Source organism: Cyanistes caeruleus, chromosome 4, assembly GCF_971803275.1.
Source record: "Cyanistes caeruleus chromosome 4, bCyaCae1.hap1.1, whole genome shotgun sequence".
Taxonomy (NCBI): Eukaryota; Metazoa; Chordata; class Aves; order Passeriformes; family Paridae; genus Cyanistes; species Cyanistes caeruleus.
Window position 1 is genome coordinate 59,360,395 of NC_141704.1, and position 18,098 is coordinate 59,378,492.

At 50.0% G+C, this 18,098-nt stretch overlaps 1 long non-coding RNA gene across 1 annotated transcript; it reads left to right on the top strand.

The window, feature by feature from the left end:
- The first annotated feature begins 3,506 nt into the window (after positions 1-3,506).
- On the top strand, positions 3,507-7,914 carry LOC111930068 (uncharacterized). Its single transcript, XR_002865022.2, has 4 exons — positions 3,507-6,141; positions 6,451-6,484; positions 6,920-7,020; positions 7,654-7,914. It is a non-coding gene; the product is annotated as an uncharacterized LOC111930068 (long non-coding RNA).
- Positions 7,915-18,098: the final 10,184 nt, after the last annotated feature.

Genomic DNA, 18,098 nt, shown 5'->3' on the forward strand with positions numbered 1-18,098 from the left:
TCAAGAGCAGCTACTTGCTAAAATAGATGCCACGCAATCAGCTGAAAAAGAAAGTCCCAGTGCCCAGCTGCCTGCTGCATGCACAGCACAGAGGCGAGTGGCTATTTTTGTCAGGGACAGCCAAAGGCTCTGGAAGGTGATGGGGGCAGCTGGCAGAGGTTTTCCCTCTGCACCATGCCAGGACTGCATCCTAGCAGTTCCCTGTGTACCTGGGCACCCTGGCTGGCTGGAGGGCCTCTGCTCACCTTCCCAGGAGCTGTCATCCTCCTACAAGCCCTGTCACCACCAGCTGCACCTTGTCCTTCTGGGGATGCCCTCACTGGCAGTGTCCCAAAGGGGAGTTAAGAAACAAACCAAACCACCCACACTGTGCTGGGTGCTGAGAGCAATGAATCAGCCCCTCCTGCCTTAAATCATGGGATCAGCCTCCGGGTGACCGGGGCGAACTTCTGTGTGTGTGGTACTTGGGAGTGGCCATTCCTCATCCCTGGGACACCACGGGACTGGGGGCACCTCCCTCAAGCACAAGGGTACGAGTGCTTGTGCAAAGCAGCACCCTGGGAGCCAAGGAGTCCAAGCAAGCCCCCCCTCCCCCAAGACATTGTGCAGGCAGTGGGAATGTGTGGCTTCTGGGAACACTGGCTCTGGCAGCAGCACAGTACATCCCACAGGCTCCTCTGAGCAAGCTGTGGCAGCACAACCCCAAGATTTACACCCCAGCATATGGAATCCAGCCCTCCTCCAAATGTCACTCCCTTCCTCTACAGGCACCACCCAAACCCACCTCCTGCTCCAGTGAAAACCTGAGCGTGGTTGTGTCACCTGCAAGGAGCAGGATGGCCCCAATCTTCCAGCCTTTCTCTTTAAAAGTTGGTGGGGTTTTTCCCTATTTGGTGGGCCATGTGTGTTGTGATAATTGTAGCAAACTAGGACAAGTAAAAAAGAAAAAAATCTACAAGAAAGGGGGGTGGAAGTAAAAATGTTGTTCTTTCTCCTCCTCTCCTCTAAGATACCCTGCAGCCTCCATCCAAAGTGCCCTTGCTGTACCCTCAGAAGCAGAACTGTGGTTGGGAGAGGCTGGCACTGAGCAGTGACACCAGATGCTGATGGGAGAACCACCTTCTCTGGGATTGAGCCTGAAGTTCGTCCTGTGGGATTAGAAGATTCACTGTTGATAGCTACTAATTTCCATGGTGATTATTTCCTTCCACACACAGAGTAAATGGCCTGTGTGGCTCTGAGCACCACAGGAGGCAAAGCTCATGTAGGAAAACCAGCCCCAAAACACGTGGAGAGAGGAGAGGAGAGGAGAGGAGAGGAGAGGAGAGGAGAGGAGAGGAGAGGAGAGGAGAGGAGAGGAGAGGAGAGGAGAGGAGAGGAGAGGAGAGGAGAGGAGAGGAGAGGAGAGGAGAGGAGAGGAGAGGAGAGGAGAGGAGAGGAGAGGAGAGGAGAGGAGAGGAGAGGAGAGGAGAGGAGAGGAGAGGAGAGGAGAGGAGAGGAGAGGAGAGGAGAGGAGAGGAGAGGAGAGGAGAGGAGAGGAGAGGAGAGGAGAGGAGAGGAGAGGAGAGGAGAGGAGAGGAGAGGAGAGGAGAGGAGAGGAGAGGAGAGGAGAGGAGAGGAGAGGAGAGGAGAGGAGAGGAGAGGAGAGGAGAGGAGAGGAGAGGAGAGGAGAGGAGAGGAGAGGAGAGGAGAGGAGAGGAGAGGAGAGGAGAGGAGAGGAGAGGAGAGGAGAGGAGAGGAGAGGAGAGGAGAGGAGAGGAGAGGAGAGGAGAGGAGAGGAGAGGAGAGGAGAGGAGAGGAGAGGAGAGGAGAGGAGAGGAGAGGAGAGGAGAGGAGAGGAGAGGAGAGGAGAGGAGAGGAGAGGAGAGGAGAGGAGAGGAGAGGAGAGGAGAGGAGAGGAGAGGAGAGGAGAGGAGAGGAGAGGAGAGGAGAGGAGAGGAGAGGAGAGGAGAGGAGAGGAGAGGAGAGGAGAGGAGAGGAGAGGAGAGGAGAGGAGAGGAGAGGAGAGGAGAGGAGAGGAGAGGAGAGGAGAGGAGAGGAGAGGAGAGGAGAGGAGAGGAGAGGAGAGGAGAGGAGAGGAGAGGAGAGGAGAGGAGAGGAGAGGAGAGGAGAGGAGAGGAGAGGAGAGGAGAGGAGAGGAGAGGAGAGGTAATGATTTGCCCATCATGGACCAAGCTCTCAGACTTGACAAATGCCTCTGTGCTGGGATCCAGACCCCAAGCAGACTGTCACATCTTGGTACCACCAGCTGTGCTTTGGGTCATTTGGAAGCTGGCAGGACAAGTCCATGTGTGCTAACAGCAGAGCACAGCTCTGGGAAGCACAAACCCAGCTCTGCTACTGACCTCCAGCATGGTCCCAGAGAGCCATGGCATCTCTGTGCTCCTGCTCCCAGCCTTTTCCCTCCCCAAACTGCAAACCTTTTGGCCAGGGACCATGGTTTTCATGTTTGCAAACAAGCGCACGAATCTTGTGGGGCAAACCCGCTGGGCTCGGGGCAGTGCTTCTGATTTACACCACTGTAAATTACTGCCTCTGCTTTCAAAAATGTTGTTATTTTGTTGGACAGAGTCCCAGTAACTCTGCAAAGAAGGGAGCGGGAGAAATTCCTCATAGATGAATTTCTTATGATTTATTTGCCGCCGAGCATCGTGCAACCGCTTGCCTTGCGCAAGGCTGTGCTCCCCATGAAGAGTGACAGAGGACACGAGTGACCTGCAGCTCGTTTGTCACCACCATCTGTCACCAGGGCCACGCAGAGAACCAGGCATGGCACAAATGGAGGTCAAGCTCCTGCTCCAGCAGGACAGGGCTGGGCAAAAAGCTTGTCCTGAGCATCCTGGGGAGAGGCCACAGGGGCCACCAGCACTGCTCTGCCCTCCAGGTGAGCAGGGGAGGCTGCTGCATGGTGCTGAACATCAGCTGCTGCTCTTCAGCCTCCAAAGCAAGCTGGGCACCTTGGCTCATTCTCTCCCTTGGGCAACCCCATGGAGCTGCTTGGAGAAGCTTCAGCAAAAGGATTTATCCAGGGGTTTGTGTGTGTTAATGTTTGATGTGTCTGCAGCTCACATGCTATAAAAAAACAATGTGCCACACTGGACAGTCCAGAGCACTTGGTGTCCTACAAACGAGGAATAAATTGGCCACTGCTAGCTATGAAGAAGCTCACAAGGCTGTTTTGCACCAGTGCAACAGGAAGGTGGAAGAAATAAAAGGAGATACAGGACAGCTCACCAGTAAAATACACATTTTGACCCAATGTATTTATTCATCCTTTTAGCAGCAGATTCAGCCAAAGTCACTTTGACTGATTAAGAAAACTTTCCAAACATAGATTAGGGGTCACATAAGAAGCTCAGCCATGAAAGTACTCATGCTGGGTGAAGGATGAGGAGGAAAGAAGAACATCCTTAGGGAGGCAAGTTACTGAGAGCAGGGCTGGTGGGGGAGGCACAAAGCAGGGGTCTGAGGGCAGCCAGGGATGCAAGACAGATATCCATCAGGCAGGATGGTTCAGGAAGAGAGGTCACATCTCTACAGGATGACCCTCCTGCTGGGGCTGTCAGAGCTACCAGGAAGGCTCTGATTGCTTCTCCTTCTGAGAATGCATTTATTTGTGGGTAAAAATTAGGACCTAGTCTACATCAATCTGCCATCTCTTGATGGTTAATTTACTGAAAGTGGTCTGAAAAAATATAGATAAAGTCTTTCTCTCGTTAGTCGCCTTCCAGTGATGTATAAATGCTCTGACAGACAATTATCAGTGATATTGATTCTAACTAGGACAGAAAATGAACAGGTGAGTGTGAAATAGAAAGTTATTTATAAAGAAGCAATTGAAACAAAAATCCATCCTGCAGGCTTGAGAGTTTAAGAAGGAAAAAATGCCTTTACTGTATGTCTTTGCTTTCTCTGCTGAGGTTTGGATGCTTCCTCAGGAGCAGGAAGGCCACATCCCTGGAAACAACAGACTGAACTAAATAGGCAGCATGGCAACAGCTGAAAACAGGCGTGAAAAGCAGCCAGAGAGAGATCCTCAGCCCAAGGCAGAGAGGTGCTGCATCCCTCAGGCTGAGCCAGTGCTTGCTCAAGTCTCCACGGCAGGACATCAATTGTAAATGCATTTTTAAATGGAAACTAAATCTTAACTGTGGCAAATATGGCTGTGGGTGCTTCTTGAAGTGCTGGGACATGGAAAAATGCCACCACCACAGGTGAGTCTCTTCAGGGCAGTGGTGGTGACTCCATTTGCCTCTCCTGAGCTGGAGACCTGGCTTCTCTTTAGCACTGTGCTTTTGGGTCCTCCAGCTTGGGAGCTGCAAACACTCACTGTCACAACACTGAAGCCTTTTTGCAGGTTTGCCCTGTGCCAGGATCCCGTGGGAGGCTGTGCTGTGGCTGCTGGCCCCCAGCAGCAGGCTCACTTTCCCCAGCCACACATCCTCAAGCCAGGCCAAGACTTAATTCGCTGGCCACAGGCTGGAGGTGGCTCTCGCTGGGGAGGGAAGGCTTTTGCCAATTTTTTATTAAATCACAGCACTATTCATGCCAGCATTAGACTGTCTGGGACTAAATGCACAGAAACTACGTACCTGGGTTCTGCCAGACAGCTTGGGGCAGTGGTGCAGGGTGAGGTGGGTCTTTGAGCGGTGCTCTCTTCCTGTGGCTGACTTGAATCCTTGCCCTGCTCAGCCTCTGTTGCTGCCAGATTTGTGACCCTCACCCTGGAGGTACAGGAGGGAGAGAAGACCTCTGGAGATGTGCTTTTGGCTGTAGGAACCACTGCAGCGCTGAAGTCCTTTTGCTGGGGTATCCCTTGGTGTCCGAGCCGCTCGTCCTCACCCCACTGCTGAGCCACTGCTGCTGGCAAAGCTGAGACAGCACAGGGCTGTACATCAAATGGACAACTGGCCCCAGGTTGGTTCCCAGGACACCCCCAAGCCTCTGGGTCGGAGGAGCTGAGTGTCACAGGAGGTCACCTGGCGACAGTGAAGTTATCTGCGTGGAGCCAAGTCCCTCAGCAATCCTGGTGTACCTGTCCTTGTGGGGAAAGAGATCCTCGGGGGCCAGCAGCCTTCCAGGAGCGGTTAAAACAAAACAGGAAGGCTTATGAGCAGATGTGGTTGCTGCAGCACTTCTGCCAAGGCTCTGCTCCACAGGCATCAGCTGTGGGGAGAGGTTTAATCCGAGCTGCAGTGCCACATGCCCGGCATCTGTACATAAACAGCCTCCAAAATCAGGAGGGGGAGTGTGTAGCTCTTTCAGAGCCGACCGGATGGTTCCCTCACTTGACATGTCCTCGTCTTGAAACAACATCACTTTGTTGAATTTTGTGGCTTTCTATGTGGAACAACATTAGCTCATCCAAGTCTGTGGTTTATTTGAAAATGAAATTCCGGTAAGCTTTTGTACCATCTGGCAGTGTCCAACCGAGTGGGGTTTAGCAAGAAACCGCTGCACACGTGTGCACAAACACATACACACACCAGAAACGCTGTAATCATCGTAATCAGTAGTTGCAGGAAGCCTGGCATCATCAGGGCAAGGGGAAGAGGGAGAAAATCTGTGCCTGCCTCCTGTCCCAGCCGTTTGCCTTCCGTGGGGCTTGGCTCCTTCCAGCAGAGGGCATTTTTCAAGCCATCCCTCCTGAGCCGCTTCTGCCCTTTCCTTCCTTCCTCTGACGAAGTTCCAAGTGGCTCCAGACGTAAATCAAACACAGCTGGGTGAGCTGCAAGCCGGCACGCCGCGTCAAATTCACAGCTGCTGCAAGGTCACTGCACTGCTTTCGGGGGAGAGGTTCTGATTTACACCAGCCTGGCCAGGCACATTGAGGAGGGCCTGAAGGACACAGGAGAGCTGTGGGGCCGAGGCGATGCTTGCTTGCTCCATGCAATAGCTGAAGTGTTTCATTAGGTGGATTCCCTCCTGGCTCCTCTGGTCCAGGTGGGAAGCAGGACGCATGGCAGATCCTTGATATTTTGTACCATCCATCGCACCCTTTCCCTCCTCCTCCCACATCTGTGTACACAGAGACCTGCAGCTGGCAAAGCTGAAAGAAGATGTGGCCCAGGTACACAGGAGACCACCAAGCATCCATCTGTCATCTCCCCTGCAAGAGGGCTTGATTATTTCTTCTCCCAGGTATCCAAGGATAGGACACAAGGGAATGGTTCAGAGCTGTGCAGGAGAGGTTTAGACTAGACATTAGGAAGCATTTCTGTACCAAGAGGGTGGGGAAACACCAGAACAGACTTCCAAAAGGGGTGGTCAGTGCCCTGGGTGTGTTTGAGAGGCATTTGGACAATGCCCTTTACAACATGCCTCACTCTTTTGTCATCCCTGAAGTGCTCAGGCTGTTGGGCTGGATGGTCATTGTAGGTCCCTTCCAAGTGAAATATTCTGTTCTGTTCTATTCTTCTGTATTCAGTTTATTTCCTTAATTTCTTACAGGTTTCTCCCTTCTTTCACACTCATCTGCTCATGGGTATGTATTAAATGTGTGTGTGATGGAAAAGAAATGGTGGGGAACATGAGATACTGGTTAGGACATGGAGGACAGTTTACTGGGAGAGCCAAAGAAAGTCCCCTGGAGCCAGCAGGGAGGTTTCCAGTCATCCAGGAAGCACAGGGGGCCTATACACACTCATACACAAACTGGGGGACAGAGGAAAATTGATGCAGCTGCTTTAAAACAACCTTAAATTGTGGCAGAGATCAGCTTTTGAGAACAAGCAATGGGAATCTGAAGGATAAGCTTTGATGATAAGTCAAGATCACTGAAATACTTCAGATCCATGGAGGTCACACACTGCCATGGTCTGAGGGGACATTTTCCACCAGCAGCTCTGTTTTTGCATCACAGTTTATGACTGCATGAGCAGGACTTTTGATGGAAATCCTTGCGGATATCTCCATTCAGGACCGGCAGTGCTGGATTTCAACGCATCACATGCATTTGCATGTACACCTGAGAGAATTTTTTCCCTGTGCTGGACATGAGGAGAAACCTGTGACCCTAAGGTAGGTGGAGGGCAGCAGAGGAAGGCAGTGTGCCCTCAGCCCCAGCCTGACAGGGGCTGCTTTTGCCTGACTGCTGAGTCCCAGCTCCTTCCTCCACACGAGATCACCGGCACCAGCCTAGAGCTGCTAACAAAAGCAGAAATTTGGATCACCTAAGAGCATCTCCTGTGATCCTGACTGGAGAAATAAAATAAAACCAATTCCATCCATAAAGCCTTGGAACCCAGGCAGCACAGCATTTCCAAAATGTGGCCCTGGTGCGGCGCTGCACCGGCTGGGCTGCGGATGGGAGGCTGACACGCTGCGATAATCCTGCTCTAATTCTTTTTTCACAAGGATTTTTATTTTTTTTTTTTTTTTTTAATATATATATATAGTTTTGCCTCCGGCATATGCTGTACTAGTGTAGCAGCTCTTCAAGTACCATGTTTTCCAGTGAACGTGTGAGTGACAGCACCTAAAAACAGCAGCTGTTACATAAATAAGGCTGGCGCTTCCCTGCGAGCGCCGCGGTGGCAGTGGGGACAGCGGCCAGCGCAGCCTGAGGGATCGCTGTCCTGGGCAGAGGGGGACAAAGTGGGGGACACCCCCCAGGACAGCTCTGGTCGCCACTAACCTCCCCAACCCTCACAGATCGTCACCTCCCTGGGGCAGAGGCTGCTGCGTGCCTGCTGTTTGTCACCGGTTACGTTCCTGTCACTGCCAACCTGCAAAACAGCAAATGGATAAAAAGAGTAACCTAACACATGGATTTGTGGCATCTCACAGTTATTTTGCCGATGCTGTGTATAAGGATTAAAGTGGCCATTGTTCCAGCATGATATACCTTGTGTCTTAGTCAGCAGCTTCATTATTTTACTTAGCAGGAGATGGCCAATAAAGTATTAAGAAGCCAAATTTGGGACTTGCTTTCCTTTCATATAAAGATGCAAAAGTCTGATTTGTACTGCCTGTAAATTTGCCATATCTCAGCATGCAAATACTCCTGAATAATTTAGGCTTTCTTTAAGAAAGGATGCGATACACCCAGAAAAGATTAATATTCAACAGACGTCCATCATCTAAGCAAACACTTTTTTTTTTTTTTTCTTTTCTAAAACTGTACCGAGTTTCTCATAAATTCCCTTAATGGGACAGAAACCATCCTGGTTCTTCTTCATAAGGCTTGTCTGTTTGCCTCAGTTCATGAATGTGACAGGAAATCTTTGCCTACATAAAGCTTAAAAATGTTTGGCCCCTTGGACAGACAAGAGAGGATATTCTTTGAACAGTCACCCAGACCCAAAAGGGAATAACAAGGACAGCAGAAGGAAAGCTGGGATCTGAGGTTGTGTTTGAGTTTGTAGGAAGAGGAGATGGCAGAACCCTGTCTGGATATAGCTTTGCTCACATACCCCCTTGCCTTGGTGGACAGGAGGGTCACTGAGCCACTCAGGGTGTGCATCCCACTCTTGTAACTTTTCTGCACATTGTAACCTGGCAGTCAGGAACCAGGACTCCCACGTTTCCATTTTGAGAGTGGAATTCACTGAAACATAAGCAGGAGAACTGAAACATACTGTGCTTCAGGCTCAGGTACCAACAAGAGAAGGTTTTTCTCTCTCTGACACACCTACAGCTGATACATCTGCGAGGAAAGTGGTGTGAGTGCATCAGCAAAGGTGTGTGATTCACCCATAACTAAGCGGGTACAAAAAAAATCACCAGGTTGGGATTATAAAATAAGCATCAGCTTTAAAATTTATGTCTCTGGTCATAAACCCAGGATTTCTGGTAGGAAACAACTCCAGCAAAATATAAATGGGCACTGATTATGAATTTTGGCAGAAGTTCAAGTGTTTCTGAAGTCTGAGGTGGTCTCAGGTAGCAACCTCCCGGCAGGTGAGAACCAGGTTTTCATTTTGAACCTGGAGTTCAACTTTCTGTGGGTCCAGATGCATTTTTTGGGGGGCTTGGAACAGCTGGCAAAGGATGGATTTCAGATTGTGAAGTCACAGCAGGGAAGAACTGCTCTCTAAAAACTATTGTTCTAAAACCAAATGCCCAAGACATTGATCATTACAGAGGGTAACTGTAAAGGCTGGAAGGAATGAATCACTTCTTAGAGGTGAGATGGTCCCACAGAGGAATTCCAGGAAAACAGCTCTGGAATAAATGATGCTGCTCAGTACTTCTTGGAGAGGCAAATGAGCTCCCTTAACAACAGCCTGAGCCCCAGAGCATCTTCAGCCACTTCAGCTTCCCAGCATGAGCTTGTGCACACAATGCCTGTTTGGAAGGCCCAAATATCCCTGTAAACTAGGTTGAACTCCCTGCCTCATCCTATCAATCCTTTAATTTGAGACATTTCTTGCCCAGGGCATGACTCTGCAGCCACAGCAAATCCTGCCTGCCCAGCATCCCCTGGTCTCAGTGGAAGAGGCAGCCTGGCAGCAGGATCAGCTGGGTGGGAGCTAGGAAGGACTTGAATTGAGGGATCAGAGAGAATCCCTCTCTGGTCTCTTCTTTCTCTAAACTACCACTGATGGAAATTTAGAGGAAGGAGAGTCTCTGGGAGCATTTTGGAAGCTAGAGCTTGGTGTTTTATTGAAGTGCTGCACCTGACAGAAAGGATATCAACAGAGCCATAAAAAATATCTCAATGTCTAGTCACTACACGTAAAGTTGCAGAGTCAGGTAAGATTACTTATTTCAATAAATAATCAAGAAGTGTCTTCAATCAAGTGACAGCTTGTTCCCATACTGTAATTAAGTTTGAAGCTCAATTACACTATTGTCTAAGTCAATGGCATAGACAGTAAAATTACAGGAAAATCCTCAGAGATGCCCAGAGAGGTGGAAACGAGAGTTCAGCGTAAAGCTGAGTGTAGCCCAGGCCAGATCCTGCTGCTGGGCTGCTCCTGGGCTCTACTCTGGAGGCACACACCAGTCATGGAATTGCCAAAAATCCTTTCTCCAGCCTGCAAAGGGAGGTGCAAAGATGTGTGAAAGCAGGAGCTAGCCCTGAGAAAATCAATGCAAGGTGGGCATCAGCTTCTGGGGCTGGAGGGCCAGCAATGTGCACAGGCCCTCAGACTCCCACCCTGTGCTGGGCTGCACCCAGATCCCCAGGGCAGCAGGGAAGGGGGATTCTGCCCCTCTGCCCGGCTCTGCTGAGCCCCCCCTGCAGGGCTGCATGCAGCCCTGGGCCCAGCACAGGAAGGACAGGGAGCTGCTGCAGCCAGGCCACAGCAGGGACACCAAGGGCATCAGAGGGATGGAGCAGCTCTGCTGGGAGGAAAGGCTGAGGGAACAATTGGGATTGTTCAGCCTGGGGAAAAGAAGGTTTTGGGGTGACCTCATTGCTGCTTTTTCAGCATTTAAAGGGGGTTTAATAAGAAAGATAGGGGCAGACTTTCAGCAGGACCTGTAGCAACAGGACAAGGGGTAATGGTTTTAAACTAGAAGAGGGTCAATTTAGATTAGATATAAGGAAGAACTTATTTCGCAGTGAGGGTGTTTTACATAGGAATAGGCTGCCCTGAGAGGCAGTGGATGCCCCACCTTCAGAAATGTTCAAGGTCAGGTTGGACAGGGCTCTGAGCAACCTGATCTGGTTGAAGATGTCCCTCCTCACTGCAGGGAGGTTGGGCTGGATGACCTTTAAAGCTGCCTCCCACCCCGAATTATTCAATGATTCTGTGACTCCACATGTCTGTGTGTGTCTGGGCGCTGCCAGGAGGCTGTGGCTGTGTGGGAGCTCCAGCTCAAACGTGCATTTGCATTCTGTGAGCTCGTTATCCTGCCGGGCTGCCGAGCTCCTCTCCCTCCCCACCTCCTCTTCCCCACGAGGCTCATTTCTCCAGCTGCAGCAGAACTGCACAACCACACCAGGCAGCGCTGGAGTGGGGACAAATCCCAGCCCTGGCAGGGCTGAGGACCTCCTGAGGTGAAGGACCACCTCTCCCATCACTCACTGAGGACAGCACTGGACACTGCTGGTGTCCAGCTCACAGCTGTTTTCCCTCAGCTCAGCTCTGGTTACTGCCTGAGAGCTCCACTTCGTCCTTGGAGCTTCCAAGTCTTCAGCTGCTTCTCCTGATTGTGCTGAGGAACAAGGGAAGGCACCAAAGCCTAAACTGTGTGTTCCCACTCCAGGGGACAAACAAGGAGAGCATCATTGCGTTTACTTGGCTTGCGTTTCATGAAATAATTAAAAAAGTATCTTTAGTTTCGGAGAACCTGTGTGCTAATCCTAAACACAGGGGTTCAGATGTCACGCTGCTGGGATGCTGCTGCAGCTGGCTCAGAGCCCCAGTGCAGCTTAAGCTCAGGGCCCCTTTGACCATGGAGAAGCTTTTGAAAAGTGGGGATGGTTTTTCTCCCCCTCCCTATTTGAATTTGTTCACGAAGTTCAAAAGGAAATGGTGTCTCCGAGCTGCCAATAGATAATAAATATACTTCTCACCGAAAAAAAGTGCGGTGCTGATGGAATTACTGCTCATCCATACAAAAATCCCAGTTATAATACAATCCAGAAGTTACATGATAATTTCATTTCTTAAAAAGAAGTTATGTTTCCTTTATCCCTCCTTGCCAAGTGATGTCCTGTTATGAAGAAGTTTCTTGCTCTTGCTTGTCCTTTCTAGCTGCCTGTTTGTGCTCCAGGTGTCACGGCTTTACATTTCTTCCCAGCCTGGCTGAAGCAATGCCACCACTGCACAGAGCTTTCCATAAGCCCTTTCCCCTCCTCCTGTGAGCTCCCAGGGAGGCACAGGAAGCCTGATGCTGAGTGTTTCACTGGAGCCACCAGCAGCTCGTGGCCAGCCGATGTGACCATGGGCTTTGCCACACCACTGGTGCTCAGTGGCCAGCAGCTCTGCTGTCTCTTCACGTGTGCCCCTGGGCTTGCCACCGTGTGCCCTGCTGGTGGGCACACATCCTGTGCATGTGGACTGGCACTCCAGACTCAGGCTTTTCTTCCCTGAGTGCTGCAGCTTCTCCTCGCTGTGCTCTCAGTGATCTTTGGTCTCAGCACTGAGGATCACCTCCAGGCACGAGGAGCCAGCCCAGGCCCCATTGTCTCCTCCACACTTCATCTGCCGCCAAGGAAAGTGCCAATTAGTGCCAGCTGTCCTGGACTGCTCATTGCAGGGCTAAGAGGGGGCCTGGAGCTGGGCCTCCTCTCTTGTCTTCTCTTTGTAGCATCTGACTCCCTCAGTTTGCCCATTGATGTCCAAGGATTTCCTAAAATAAAAAAACTCCAAAAACATAAAATCCTTATTCAGGCAGCTTGATGTTCAGTGCCCTGCTTTATTTCATATGTTTGAAGTGTAATAGATTATTATTAAAGTAGAGTAATGTGGTAATAACTCCCCATAGTGTGAGGATGCTCAGATGCCAGAGCAGCCTGGCCTGGGGCATTTGCAGCCCTCTCACCCATCTTCTCTTACTGGTCCTTGGCTGCAGTCCGAGTCTAGCACATCCAGCAAGAGGAAATCAAGAGGCGTCTCCTAAAAGGAAATATTTCTGCATTTCAGATGGTCACCAGCACCACAGTGCCACCAGAGCAAGCTGTCACCGAAGAGCAGGAGCATGTTTCCCAGCACAGGTTAGCTCATTTAGCCGTCATTCCCAAAAGCTGAGGATGTCAGCTGGAGTTCAGGCCATCCCACAGGGCTGAGAGGGTTAATCCATGCCCATCCTGTCACCACTGGCACACTGGTGTGCAGCTGTGTTTGAGCCTGAGCTGGGACATCTGTGCTCCTGGGAGGTGTCACTCAGCATTGAGGGGCATCAGGGGGCCCTTTGGCCACCCTGCCCTGCTGAGGCTGCAGGACTCAGGCCACAGCTTTGTCACCTGGCGTGGTTTGAGCTCAGGCCGTACAGACCAGCCCGAGGTCCGAGCAGCAGCTCCCTGTAGGGTCACAGCTGGACCGTCGGCGCTGCACCGGCTCAGGCAGAAAAGCCAGAGGTGGAAAGATTTTGCCATAAAGTAGGAGGCAAGGCAAACATTTTTTTTTTTTTGTCAGAAGCCATTGCTTCATCAAACAACTCGCATTCCTCACCCTGGCAGTAATTCCCAGCTCCCAGACAGCCCCTCTGGGCTCCCAAATGGCACGTGGAAAACACCGCAGCCGGTCATTTGGCCATAGCGTGTTGGCAATTTATAGCTGACTTCCTCAGAGCCCTGCTAAGTCATTAAGCAGCCTTGTGGTCTGAGCAAAGGTTTAGGAGCCAGGAAAATCTGGGATGAATCATTTGCTCACGCACTGGTGACCTGAGAAAATCAGTTGACCTCCTTGTGCCCGGGCTGTGAGAGCGGCCACCAGGAGCCCTGCAGACGTCAGGGGCTTGCCTGGCTCCAGCCAAGAGCAGGTCCCTGGCCCTGGCAGCAATTGTGGAATGCATGGGGTGTGTCCCAGAGCCAGGATCCCACAGAGCTGCAGCCTCTAGGACTCCCTTGATGGGGGTGCCAGCCCCAAGCCCTTTGAAATCTGAGGGAAGACTCAGAGATTTCTGTGTGTTGGAGCTCGGGACTCACTCACTTCCCTCCAGTGTCTGTCTGGATTTTGAATAGCTCATATAATATGTTATAAATGACAATTAAAACATAAAATGAAGAGGGGAGCAGATGGCTTCAGGCAATGTTTAAAAATACTGAGACTATTTCTAAATGCAGATCACCAGATCCAAAACAGCCCTGGGCAGACTTAGCTGAAGGTTATTTGCTGGCCTGGCTGAAAGGACATGTGTGGTCTCCATCAGTTCTCAGAAGATGCTGTTAATAGGACACTTTCTGGCAAAGGCGGGAGGGGACACCGGGGCATGGGCAGTGCTGAGGACACAGACCTTCACTCCTCTCTTTTGAGGGGGGAGCAATGACAAAGGCAAGTTGGATCAATGTCCCTGTGTCACCCTGAGGAAGGTGCTGTGCTGGAGGCTGGATCTGTGCAGCACCCTAAATTCCTTCTCCTTAGGCTGCTCACACACCATGGGCATTATCTGCCACAGCAATATCACACTGTCCCAGCTTTGTTTCCTTCCCTGACACCTTAGCTTACATAACTTCTGCCTCCAAATACTTGGCCAGATGGGGAAAATTAAAGGGACCCCATAACTTGTCACTTGCCTGGAGAAACTGTATCTGTGATCCTCTGGTTGAGGGGAGGCCATCAGAAAGGGAGCCCTCACCGCTAAAACAAGTCAAAGTAAAAGGCTTCTGCAGGAAAAAAGAGGTGATCTAGCAGCACCATACCTGCCTCAGTTTGGTGTGAGTACAGAAGAACCACATTCAGCCCATGAGACAACTTCACATTTGTGCTCCTTGCCTTGGAGGTGATGACCTGGAGTGGGATGGACATGGCTCTGCCTCCACAGGCTCGGTGGCCCAAATGCCCCAGCCACCACCCAAGGCCATGTGCTGAGACATGTGGGCTATTATTACAATGCCTGTGCTGCAGAGCAAGCTTTGCATCCCAAGATTGCATTAGACTGGATTTCCCTCTCCTGGAGAAATGGGAACCAACATGGCCCGTGGGGAACCAGGTTTGCTTGGCCAGGATGCAGCACTTGGGCTGGAGAGGAGTCAGATGAGAACCAGCTGGCAGATACACCCCATGTCTTCTTCCCAGGGAGACTCCCAGGCCAGGTGAGCTCCCTTTTCCAGCTCTGTGCCACAAGAAGAGCAGATGGATAAAACTCTACGCCCTGCACTACACAAGATGTTTGAGTAAATGATCACAGGGGGCACTTTGAGAATTCTAATTAAGAGTTTGATTTTACCATGTTAAAAACTAGCTTGATTATAATTTGCTTTTGCTTTTCTTTTTCCTCTCTTGAACGCGCTTCCACCTCCTGCTTTGTGCTGAGCCCGGAAGCAGAAGTATCACATTACTATGAGAGAAGCGAGTTTTGTGGTATTTCCATCCCATCCAGAGCCAGGAAACACAGGCAATTTTGCAAGACAGCTTGTGCTCAGTAAATTTCCAGCTCGGTTTATATTTCTGTATTTATTTAGGTTTCTGCTAGCCGTGTAAGAGAGCCCTCATTCTAAGTGACGTGCTGTGGACAAACTTGCGAAAAAAACCCTGATTTCATAGACCGAGGACCCTACGCAGTGGAGATTTCAGTGGACCAGTGAATCCTCTCTTCTGAAAAAGACACTCAAGATAGACAAAGGCATGGACAGCCAACTTCTGGTAACACTGATACTTCACAGTAACTCAAAAGCAAAATTTTATAAATCCCACCAGTAAAATCACCATCCCTGACAACATTTTATTGTACCCTTGAGATCTTCCCTTGAACTTTCTTCCTTCCCTTTCTTTCCCTGTGCTATAACACATCACATTTACAACTCTCACAGTCTGGGGCCAGGTGCACAATACCCTGCTATCATCTTCCCCCATCCCAGCTGACAACCAGGAACCTGGACAGATGTTTACACCTGCATAGGAAGAGTCATGACTGCTCCAGGGAACAAAATCTCCTCTCCTGACAGAATTCAACACAATGGCTAGGCTGTAAGAGACCTTCAAGATCAAGTCCAACCCAGCCCTAACACCTCAACTAGACCATGGCACCAAATGCCACATCCAGTCTTTTTTCAAACACATCCAGGGATGGTGACTCCACCACCTCCTTGGGCAAAGTATACCAGTATTTTATCACCTTTTCTGTAAAAAACTTTTGCCTAATATCCAACCTATTTTTCCTTTTACGCAGCTTCAGACTGTGTCCTCTCGTTCTGTCAGCTGCTGCCTGGAGAAAGAGACTGATCCTCACCTGAGTGTGATAGGTGATAAGGTCACCTCTGAGTCTCCTTTTCTCCAGGCTAAACAACCCCAGCTCCCTCAGCCATTCCTCACAGGGTTTGTGTTCCCAGCCCCTCACCAGCCTCGTTGCCTCCTCTGGACGTGCTCAAGCGTCTCAACATCCTTCCCAAACTGAGGCTGACTCCTCCTTCAGCAGCAAAGCCCTGCCACAGGCAGCAGGATTTGTGTTTCATATGGGAGGGCAGCGCTCACACCAGCTTTGCTTGTTTAGGGCTGCAGCCAACCCGTCCCTGTTCCCTTCCCAGTGTTCCCGAATACCCTCCGACTGGGCTGCATGTGCGCAAGCCACACGCAGTCACACATAGCACAAACACCCTCAGCTCCTAGAACAGAAAGATGAAGGGCTGGGAGGGGTTTTTGGAAGCACCAGAAATTCTGCTGGCTTTATCAAATTGGGGTGGAAGCTTTTGTGCCAGATGAAGCCGCCGTTGCAGCTCCCCGGTGGGAGCAAATGGGCCGGAACCAACCTCAAAGCCAGCAAAAGTTAACTTGAAAAAAAAAATACAAACTCTGAGCCAACTTCTATCATCCAACACCAGCTTACAAATGAAAATGGATTTTTTTAAACCCTGTTTCAAGGTTGTCCTGTGCTCTGCTGAACACAGCTGTGGGTCTCTACAGCAGGGACTGAGTTAACGCAGGTCCCGGGTGTTTCATCCTGTAATGCTGGTGTGGCAGGGAAGAAGAAGCAAGGAAAAATATCCTTATACCTTTGGTAAGGGAGCAAGTGCTCCTAGGAGAGGATTGTGAAATTCAGAATGACATATCCCAGTTGAAGACCATTACAGAAAACACTGAGGATGTGCCCAAAATCCACAGTTTTTGCGGCAGCTCAGTGTTATTTGGAACAAAGCCCACAAATGTTGCAGATTTGGGGGGCCAGAAGGGAGTAACTTATAAAGGGAATTGGAGCCTTTGGGCTGTAACTGGATCCCCATGCTGCTCTTGCCATCTGGATGAAATCTGAATGGTGACAGGGCCCACACAAAGCAGTGGGTTTGTGGCTGTGTTGACTCCACAGCCTCGCACACGGGTGTGCATTGCCTTGGCAAAGGCCACATGGCTGCTCCATCAGGGGATGAAGACTGCAATGATTTACCACAAGAAGGGCTGCTAGGAAAACCTCCTGCTTATGTTGATATTGGATGCTGAGGATCTACAATGTTAAAACAGAATTATTAAGTCATAAGAATATCATGCTCCTTTTAGCTTATTGCTTTGGTTTATCAGTGAACCCCATGGTCCAGGACATGCCCAGGTCTCACCTTACCTGAGTGGCAGCAGACGAAGGTGGAGACATGGAGAAGGAAACTTCCAGTACAAAAAGAAAGTTAACTCTTGGCTGTTTGCAGCAAGAGAAACAAGTTGAAATAGCAAAGTTAGAAAGACTGCTTGTCTTCTGCCTTGCAGCTTCCTGCTTCGGCCTGGAAAAGTGCAGCACATAAATAGAGCGGGCAAGCGTGAGCTTATGACAGCAATACACCACTGAACATTTAAAACCCCCACAGCTTGAGTTTCTTTTGAGGCATTTTGAATGATTTTGTGCAAATTCAGGATGTTCAGCACAGGCACTTGCAAGCAGGAGTCATGCTCCTGCGGGCATCCCAGGGCAGCAGAGAGGTTAGCAGCCTTAAATCTCAGCTTTCTCCCCTCAAAAATAAACTTGGCACCCTTCCTCAGAAAACAAGCACGTGCTTTCCAAAGAAAACATCCTCGCCTGCAGATGCTTTTGTCACAGCAGCAGCAGCAGTGATGGTGGAAAGGAAGGAGCAGAATTCATTTGCAGCCAGAACAGCGTGAGCCAATGCGGAGGGAGAGGTTTGCTCCCTGAAACACCTCTTGAATTAAAATGTGCCTTGGGGGCAAACATTTTGAAAAAGAAAAGCCTTGGCATTAGGTTCTCAATCCTGCATTCGAAACCGCTCCCCTTTGGGCTTAGAAGCTTAATGCTGGTTTGGGGGCTTTTTAAGTATGGCTGTAATCTTAGGTTGAAAGATTGCTGCATGAAACCCCGTTTTCTCTTAGGATATCCTTTTTGCAAAACCATCTAACAAACCTAGTAATAAACAAGCTCCTTTCTATTTAGCCTTAAAATCATACCAGAGAATAGAAAAGAAAGTTAATTCTACTCAAAACCTCAGTAAGCTGGTGGAACAAGTGCACAGGAGAAACAGCATGCTCTATTTAATAGGATTTTTCTTACTAATAAATTAGCAGGCTTTTTCTCTCTAAGAAGAGGCCTTATTCTCTTCCTCATTAATA